Source organism: Chlorocebus sabaeus, chromosome X (genome assembly GCF_047675955.1).
Source record: "Chlorocebus sabaeus isolate Y175 chromosome X, mChlSab1.0.hap1, whole genome shotgun sequence".
Lineage (NCBI taxonomy): Eukaryota > Metazoa > Chordata > Mammalia > Primates > Cercopithecidae > Chlorocebus > Chlorocebus sabaeus.
Window position 1 is genome coordinate 33,294,636 of NC_132933.1, and position 9,858 is coordinate 33,304,493.

Genomic DNA, 9,858 nt, shown 5'->3' on the forward strand with positions numbered 1-9,858 from the left:
AATAATCCAATTTTTAAATGAGCAGAGGATTTAAATAATTTCCCCAAAGAAGACATACAAATGGCCAATGTGCACATGAAAAACTGCTCAGTATCATTATTCATTAGGGAAATGGAAATCCAAATCACAATGAGATGTCACTCCACACCCAGTGGGATGGCTATAATAAAAAAATTGGACAATAACAACTGCTGGCAAGTATGTGGAGAAATTGGAACCCTCATATATTGCTAGTGGAAATGTAAAATGATGCAGGTACTTTGGAACACAGTTTGACAGCTCCTCAAAAACTTAAAACATAAAGCTGCCGTATGAGAAATTTCTCCTTCTTCCTTCCCACATTTTGTTCTGTCTTAGTCTATTTGTGCCGCTATAACATGATACCACAGGCTGGGTAATTTATTTTAAAAAATAGAAATTTAGAGGCCAGGCACAGTGGCTCATGCCTGTAATCCCATCACTTTGGGAGGCTGAGGCGGGCGGATCACCTGAGGTCGGGAGTTTGAGACCAGCCTGACCAACATGGAGAAATCCTATCTCTACTAAAAATATAAAATTAGCTGGGCGTGGCGGTGCATGCCTGAAATTCCAGCTACTCAGGAGGCTGAGGCAGAAGAATCTCTTGAACCTGGGAGACAGAGGTTGCGGTGAGTTGAGAGCATGCCATTGCACTCCAGCCTGGGCAACAAGAGTGAAACTCTGTCTCAAAAATAAATAGATAGATAGATAGATAGATAGATAGATAGATAGATAGATAGATAGAAATTTATTTCTCACAGTTCTGGAGGCTGAGAAATTCAAGATCAAGGCATCGGCATTTGGTCTGATGAGGATTTTCTTGCTGTGTCCTTACATGGCAGAAGGCATGAGAACAAGCTAACCAAATGCTGTGAAGCATCTTTTATAAAGGCCTTAACCCCATTAACAAGGGTGCAGCCCTCATAGCTTAATCACCTCTTAAAGCCCACCTCCATATATATGTATAGTCATCCCCATTAGAAGTCTCTATTCCTCCTCCCTCCAACCTCGGGTAACCACTGGTCTATTTTGCATTTTATTAAAATTATAGCCATCATAGAGGGTGTGAAATGTATCTTTTTTCCCAACTTTACTGAAGTATTATTGACAAATAAAAATTGTATATATGTAGGGTGTACAATGTGATGCTTTGATATACATATATACATTGTGAAATGATTAACACAATAAAGCTAATTAATATATCTATCACCTCACATAGTTACCTTTGTCTGTGTGTGCGTGGTGAGAACACTTGAGATCTACTCTCAGCAAATTTCAAGTGTAAAATATATTATTACTAACTATAGTCACCATGCTTTACATTTGGTCTCCAGTATTCACTCATCTTACAACTGAAGGTTGGTACCCTTTGACCAATATCTCTCCTTTCCCCCCATGCCCTAACCCCTGATAACCACCCTTCTATTCTCTGTTACTATGAGTTCAACTTTTGTTTTCAGATTCTGCATATAACTGAGGTCATGCAATATTTGACTTTTTGTGTCTGGTTTAGTTTGCTTAAGATAATGTCCTCAAGGTTCATCTGCATTGTTGTAAATGGCAGGATTTCCTTCTTTTTAAAGGATGAATATATGTATGTGTGTGTATATATATACACACACACACACATTGTGTGCATTCATTCATTTGCTAATGGACACTTAGATTGTTTTTCTATCTTGGCTACTTTGAATAATGCTGCAGTGAATATGAAAACGCAGATATGTCTTTGAGACAGTGATTTTATTTCTTTTGGATATATACCCAGAAGTGGGTTGCTAGACCCTGTGGTAATTCTATTTTTAATTTTTTGAGGAACCTCTGTACTGATTTCCATAATGTTTGTACCAATTTACATTCCCTCCCAACAGTGTACAGCAGTCAAAGGGTTTCCTTTTCTCCACATCCTTACCAACGTTTGTTATTTTTTTATAGAAAAAAAAATTCTAAAATGCATATAAAACCACAACAGAATCCACATAGCTAAAACAATTTTGAACAGTAAGAACAAAGCTGCAGGCATCATATATCCTGATTTCAAACTATAGTACCAAGCTATAGTAATCAAAATATGGTACTGTCATAAAAGCAGACACATAGACCAATGGAACAGAATGGAGAGCCCAGACATAAACCCACACATATATGATCATCTAATCTTCAACAAGGTGCCAAAAATATATAATGGGGAAAGAATAGTCTCTTTAATAAATGGTGTTGGGAAAACTGGATATGCATATTCAAAAAAATAAAATTGGACTCTTATTTTACACCATTCACAAAAATCAGTTCAAAATGGATCAAAGACGTAAACATAAGACCTTATTGTGGTTTTAATTGGCATTTCTCTAAAGAGTAATGATGTTGAGCATCTTTTCATGTGTTTATTGACCATTTGCATATCTTCTCTGAAGAAATATCTATTTGGATTCTTTATACATCTTCAGTTGGATTATTTGCCTTTTTATTGTTTAAGTGTAAGAGTTCTTTACATATCCTGGATACTAGAACCTTAACAGATAGATAATTTGCAAATATTTTCTCTTATTCTGTGGGTGATATTCTCATTTTCTTGATAGTGTCCTTTAAAGCACAAAGACTTTAATTTTAATAAAGTCCAATTTATCTATATTTTTGTCACTTGTGCTCTTGGCGTTATGTTTAAGAAACCATCGTTTAATCGAAGGTCATGAGGGTTTATGTTTTCTTCTAAGAGTTTTATCATTTATAAATTTTATTTTTATTTTTATAGGGACAAGGTCTCACTCTGTTTCCCAGGCTGGAGCGCAGTCCAGGAGTCTTTGAACTCCTGGGCTCAAATGATCCTCCCACCTTGGCCTACCCAAAGCACTGGGATTATAGGCACGAGCCAGTACACCCGGTGTCTACAGTAAAATTTAAAATTGTAAGTCTTTCCACTTTGTTCTTCTTTTAAAAGATTGTTTTGGCTATTCTGCGTCCCTTCCATTTCCATACGAATTTTTGGATCACCTTGTCAATTTCTGGGGAAAAAAAAAGGTAGTGGGAATTTTGAAAGAATTGAATTTGTAGATCAATTTGGTGAGCAGTGTCATTTTAACAATATTAACCTTCTAATCCATGAGCACAATGTCTTTTCCTTTATTTAGTTCTTTAATTTATTTCAATAATAGTATGCAGATTTCAGAGTGTAAGTCTTAGACTTCTTTTGTTAATGTTTTCCTATTTTATTCTTTTCATACTATTTTATTTATTTGCTTATTTCATAGAGACAGGATCTCACTGTTAGGAAATTTCTTTTTATGCTACTTTTATGCTATAGAGATGGGGTCTCGCTATGTTGCCCAGGCTGGTCTCGACCTCTTGGCCTCAAACAATCCTCCTGTCTTGGCCTCCCAAGGTGTTAGGATTACAGGCATGAGCCACTGTGCCTGGCCACAAACTAGATTTCTAATGAAGAATTTAATTACAGAATTTTCTTTGGCAAAGGCAAAGCACAGTAAGTCAAGGAGGCTTCTTTCTCTTTCTCTCTCTCTTCCTACCCCTTCTTTCTTTTGAGCAAATGGGGAAAAATGCTAGGGTGGGATTAAAAAAACTGTTCTTTGAAGATCTTCATGTTAAAATTTTGACAATATTTTAATCTAAAAGTTCAGGTATAACCATAAGTAGTTGTAGAATTTGATAGGACACTGTTTGACAAAATGTAGTGAACACCTATTCTATCTGCCACTTCATAGTCATTCACTCCTCTTTGGTCACATCGCCTCAATTTTCCTCAGGGGATTACCTTCCCCTAACAGTCAACTCAGGCAGTTTGAGTCATGTTGATATCCCTCTTAGCTCCAAGGGTGGGCATGTGACCAAAGCCTGGCCAATCAGAGGTGTTTCTTCCAGTGACCACAGAGATTGGTTCAGGGATTGGCACAGGATCAAATTCAAGCCAGTGGGAGACTCAGAGTTTTTATTTTTTTGTAAAAATATTCTTCTATTGATACTATTTTACATATTTATGGGGTGTATGTAAGTGTTACATGCTTAGAGTGTATTATTATCAAGTTGGAGCATCCATCCTCTTGAGTATTTGCATTTCTATGTGTTGGGAACATTTCATATCCTCTCTTCTAGCTACTGTGAAATATGCAATACACTATTGCTAACTGTAGTCACCCTACTCTGCTATCAAATATTAGAATATTTCTTCTATTTAACTGTACACTCATTAACCAACCTCTCTTCTTTCCTCCTCTCCCACTCACACACCCTTCCCAGCTTCTGGTATCTATCATTCTAATCTCTATCTCCATGAGATCAAGTATTTAACTCCCACATGACTGAGAAAATCCAATACTTGCCTTTTTGTGCCCGGCTTATTTCACTTAACATAATGGCCTCCAGTTCCATCCACGTTGCTGCAACACACGTTGTGTGTATATATATATATATATACACACACACACATATTACATTTTCTTGATCCATTCATTCTTTGATAAACATTTAGGTTGATTCCATATCTTTGCTATTATGAATAGTGCTGGGATATACATGGGGGCGCAGGTATTCCTTTGATATACTAATTTCTTTTCCTTTGGATGAATACCAAGTAATGGGATTGTTGGATCATATGGTAGTACTATTTTTAGTTTTTAATTTTTTTAAAGAAATCCCTATACTGTTTCTATAGTAGTTGTATTAATTTACATCCCACCAACTGTGTATAAGAGTTCCCTTTTCTCCACATCCTCATTGGCATCTGTTATTTTTTGTCTTTTTAGTAACAGCCATCCTAACTGGGATAAGATGATATCTCATTGTGGTTTTGATTTGCATTTCCCTGTTGATTAGTGATGTTGAGTATTTTATCATATACATGTTGGCCATTTGTATGTCTTCTTTTGAGAAATGTCTATTTATGTCCTGCACCCACTTTTTAACGGGATTATTTTTTTCATTGTTTAGTTGTTTGAGTTCCTTGTATATTCTTGATATTAGTCCCTTGTCAGATGAATTGGTTGCAAATATATTTTCTCATTCAACAGGTAGTCTTTTCATTCTATTGATTGTTTCTTTTACTGTGCAGAAGCTTTTTATTTCATTTTATTTTTTCTTTTTCAGAGATCTCTGTTATGATTTTTTAAGTTTGATATAGTCCCATTTGTCTATTTTTGTTTTTGTTGTCAGATTTTGTGGTTTTAGTCGTAAAATCTTTTCCTAGACCAATGTCCTATGTTTTCTTCTAGTAGTTTTATATTTTGGGATCTTATGTTTAAGTCTTTAATCCATCCTGAGTTGATTTTTGTATATGGTGAGAGAGAGGGGTCCAGTTTCATTCGTCTGCATATGTATATTCAATTTTTCCAGCACCATTTATTGAACAAATTGCCCTTTCCCCAATGTGTGGTCTTGGCATCTTTGTCAATAATCAGTTGGCTGTAAATATGTGGATTAATTTTTGGACTCTCTGTTCTGTTCCATTGGTCTATGTATCTGTTTTTATATGAATGCCATGCTATTCTGGTTTACTATATCCTTGTAATATATTTTGAAGTCAGGTAATGTGATGCCTCCAGGTTTCTTCTTTTTGCTCAGGATTGCTTTGGCTATTGAGGTTCTTTTTTGGTTCCATACAAATATTAGGATTTTTTTAAGTCTGTGAAAAAATGGCATTGATATTTAATAGGAACTACATTGAATCTGGGCATATGGCCATTTTAATGATATTAATTCTTCCAATCCATGAGTATGGAATGTCTTTCCATTTGTTTATGTCCTCTTTAATTTCTTTCATTAGCATTTAGTAGTTTTCCTTGTAGAGGTCTTTCATCTCCTCGGTTACGATTATTCCTAGGTATTTTGTTCTTTTTTGTAGCTATTATAAATGAGATTACCTTCTTGATCTTTCTCAGCTAATTCATTAGGTGTATAGAAATACTACTGATCTTTGTATGTTGATTTTGTATGCTGCAATTTTACTGAATTTATTTACCAGATCTAAGAGTTTTTCAGTAAACTTTCTAGGTTTTTCTAGATATAAAAATTTCAATATCATTTGCAAGGAGGAAAAATTTGACTTCCTCTTTTCCAATTTGGATTCTCGCTTTTTTAAAACCATTTTGATTCGATTTTTGTATATGGTGAGAAACAGGGGTCCAGTTTCATTCTTCTGCATATGGCTATTCAACTTTCCCAGCATCGTTTATTAAATAGAGTGCCCTTTCCCCAGTGTATATTCTCATTAACTTTGTCAAAGATCAGTTGGCTATAAATATGTGGATTCATTTATGGGTTCTCTATTCTATTCCATTGATCTATGCATCTATTTTTATACCAGTACCGTGCTGTTTTGGTTACTATAGCCTTGTAGTATAATTTGAAGTCAGGTAATGTGATGCCTCCAGCTTTGCTCTTTTTGCTTGCAATTGCTTCGGCTATTTGGAATCACTGAGCTTCTCTAAAATCAGTATTTTTAATTCCTTTTCTGGGATTTAATAAATTTCTTTTCGATTGGGATCTGTTCTGAAGAATTATTATGTTCCTTTGGAGGTGTCATATTTCCTTGCTTTTTCATGTTTCCTGTGTCCTGGTGTTAATATTTGTGCATCTGGTGTAGCAGTTGCTCCCTCCGATTTTTTAAATTTGTTCTTGTAGAGGAGGACTTTTTCATGATGATGTGTTTACGGTGTTGGTTGGATAGGGCACTTTGGCTCTGATTCTGAGTGCATGCAGTAGCATAGTCTCTGTATGATTTCTTTGTTGTTTATTATTATTATTATTATTATTATTATCATTATTAGTGGAGACAGAGTCTCAACATGTTGCCCAGGCTGGTCTTCAACCACTGGCCTCAAGCAATCCTCCCACCTTGCTCTCCCAAAGTGTTGGGATTACAGATGTGAGCCACCACACCGGGCCTCTGTGTGATTTCTTTGGCTGTAAGCAACGTCTGGTATCTGTAATTTCCTGGATGGCTTAAGGTATGTTTATTAATGACATTTTGCTGGGGACTGAGATACCAGGTGGGCCAGTCTTTGGGCCCCAGTGGCAGCAGCTATGGGCTGTGTCTGTCCTTGGGCCCCAGGGCAGTATATACTGGCACTAACGTCAGTGGGTCCAGGGGTACTGATCTTTGGGCCTCCAGGTGGCTTGCTCAGATGCTGGTAGTGGCAGTGGTGGGCTGGGCAGGTGGGCAGGGCCCTTGGGCAGCCAATGTGGTGTGGGCAATGGCAGTAGCAGTGGCAAGAAAACCCTCTAGGTCCTGAGTGGAGCACACTGGCATTGGTGGTGGCTGCGATGGTCTGGGTGGGCCAGTCTCCAGGTCTGCAGGTGGCTTGTTCAGGTAGGTGCCAGCTGGGTGGTATCAGCAAGGCCGGTAGGCCCAATCTCAGCCACCAGGAGGAGTACTTAGGTGTTAAAGGTGGAACTGGGTTGGGCAGTTCCCAGACCCTTTGACTGTGTGCTCTGGCATGGAGTGTGGGGCAATGCCGGGGTGGGCAGTTCCCTCGACAGTGCTTGCAGACACTTGCCATAGTAGGCAAAGGTGAGGCAATCCCTAGGTCCCAGTGGAATGCTCAAGTGGGGTGTGACAGCAGACATGCTGCAGCCCTGCCACTGGGGACTGCAAGTTGCCTTCAGTGGCAGCAGCCTATTCCAGCAGGTGGGGAGTGCATGTTCTTCTTATATCCCAAGTTTGGTTGTGCCAGGCTGCATCGTGCTTGTGCCTCAGCCCTGTGGCAAACTGCAATTGGGTGGCACCTCAGCCAGGGTGCTGCTGGGCCCCAGGACAATGTGCAGTCAATTGTGGGCTGGGCTCTCAAAATGGCACTTTGCTGTATGTAGCTGCTTAGGAATGGGAGGGAGTGTGGGGCCCAGCACAGACTCTCTCCCTGGAGCAGTGTCATTGTGCAGTTTCCAGGTAGCTCTCTAGGTTAGTTTCAGGGTCTGCAAGAATCTAGGGGCTCTCCCCTGGCTAGAATGGCAGGGATTCGTGGTGGGAATGTGGATCCCATGGAGGCCTCTCATTTACCCTTTCTCAGCACTGGGGAGTCTCTCCAGGCTCCCAGTTGATTCCAGCTGATTAGGCTGCTTTGCTTCCCTCTCCTTCTTTGCTTTAGGTGTTTCTTACCACGTTTCTGTTGAATTCCAGTGTTCTTCCTTGGATGGTCTATTCTAAGCATGATTATCTACTCTCTATTTTAGTTCTTATTAGTAGAGGAGGCAAATATGAGATGCCACTAGTCAGCCACTTGAAGCCTCGCTTAAGAATCTTTTATTTTTTATTTGAATTTTCAGGGAAGAGAAACTTTCTTTTCAATTGGACATTAACCTTTGAGGATGTAGGCCTGGCAAGGCAGGCAGCCCTCTTGCCTATCTTGATTTAATAGAGAGCAGAATACAGAGGTGGAGAGAGACTAGTTCCTAATCACACCTTTGAGTTCCTGGACCTGGCTATGCCTGAACCCAAACTACAACTGGACTTTTCAGTTTTTTGATTTGGTAAATTCCCCTTTATCCTTAAGTCAATTTGAATTTTTTTGTTCATTTGCTTGTTTTGTCACATGCAAGCAAAAGAGTTCTAAATAATACACCAAAGGACACCAGATTAGAAAGTATGAATAAGAAAATTTGAAAAGGGAATAAATACTAAAGAATAGAGAAAAAAGTTCTATAATGGAAAAGCCTAATGCCTTTGACCCCACAGCCATGAAGCAAAGTATGTATGAAAATAAAATTGCCCCAGTCCCTAGGGTTGGTTCAGTAGATGATTCCAACACTATACCAGGCTCCAAGGAGTCTGCTCACAGAACCTCCACTCAGTAACTGTGCTAGATATCGCCAGTTTGCCCCTCCAGATGCACTCTCCACCTTTCTCCACCCTGCTTTCTTTTTTAGGAGTCTGACCTATATGGGCTGCATCAATCGTTTTTTGTTTGTTTGTTTGTTTGTTTGTTTGTTTGTTTGTTTTGTTGTCCCCCCCCCGCCCCCAGCTTTTGGTTGGGTTTGGCCAATGAGAAAAATTAAGTTGCAGTATTTATTCTCCCTAAAAGATCTCCTTGGGTTAGCTCAGTCCTTCAACAAAGTCACCACTCCTCTCAAGGCAGCCAGTTGTACACAACTCATTCCTTCTGAGTTCTAGTAACCATTTCCTGCTCCTATACCTTAGGGTCAAGAGATGGTAAGAGTTCAGCTCTTACTAGGCTGGGTTACTGTGTTATTGGTGGTTCCCTATATCTATGCTTCCGTAAGTAATCCCTTTGTAAATAAATCTTCTTCCAATTATCCTTTTTTTTGTCAAGTGTGCTATCTATTTCTTGTTGAGTTATGGTCATATAGGGGTCTGCACGGAAGTACATTCTGCAGAGTAAGCTGTCAGACTGAAAGCTTACTATATTCTGCTTAAAACTTTTGGATCCCAGTATCAACCCTTCTTCCCTTCTAGATTGCAACTAAAGAACTTTGTAAAGTAGTGTTTCCATTTATTTTCCCTTGCCCTTTGCCTCCATACATTGTATCCACTCTCCTTCCTCCCAACATATGCGTATAAATACCCAAATCTCCATTTTCTGCCTGGATAAAAGCACAGTGTAAATCACACTTCTGTATGGTTTAGTTAAATTACTTTATTATGTATGACTATTTTAAGAGGGAGGCAGTAAAGAAAATGACTCTAATGAAGAATTAGAAATATGTTGGGATCAGGGATCTGTTGCCTAGCAGACTTTAGACTGAGGCAGCTTCCAAGGAAAGAAGGAAAGATTCCTGCTACAGCCTAGCCCCTGAGTTGAATAAGGGATTGGAAACATTTATGTCTTTAATTGCAATTGCCATTAGAGATTTGCTCTGGGAGACAGTTTGTGGCTA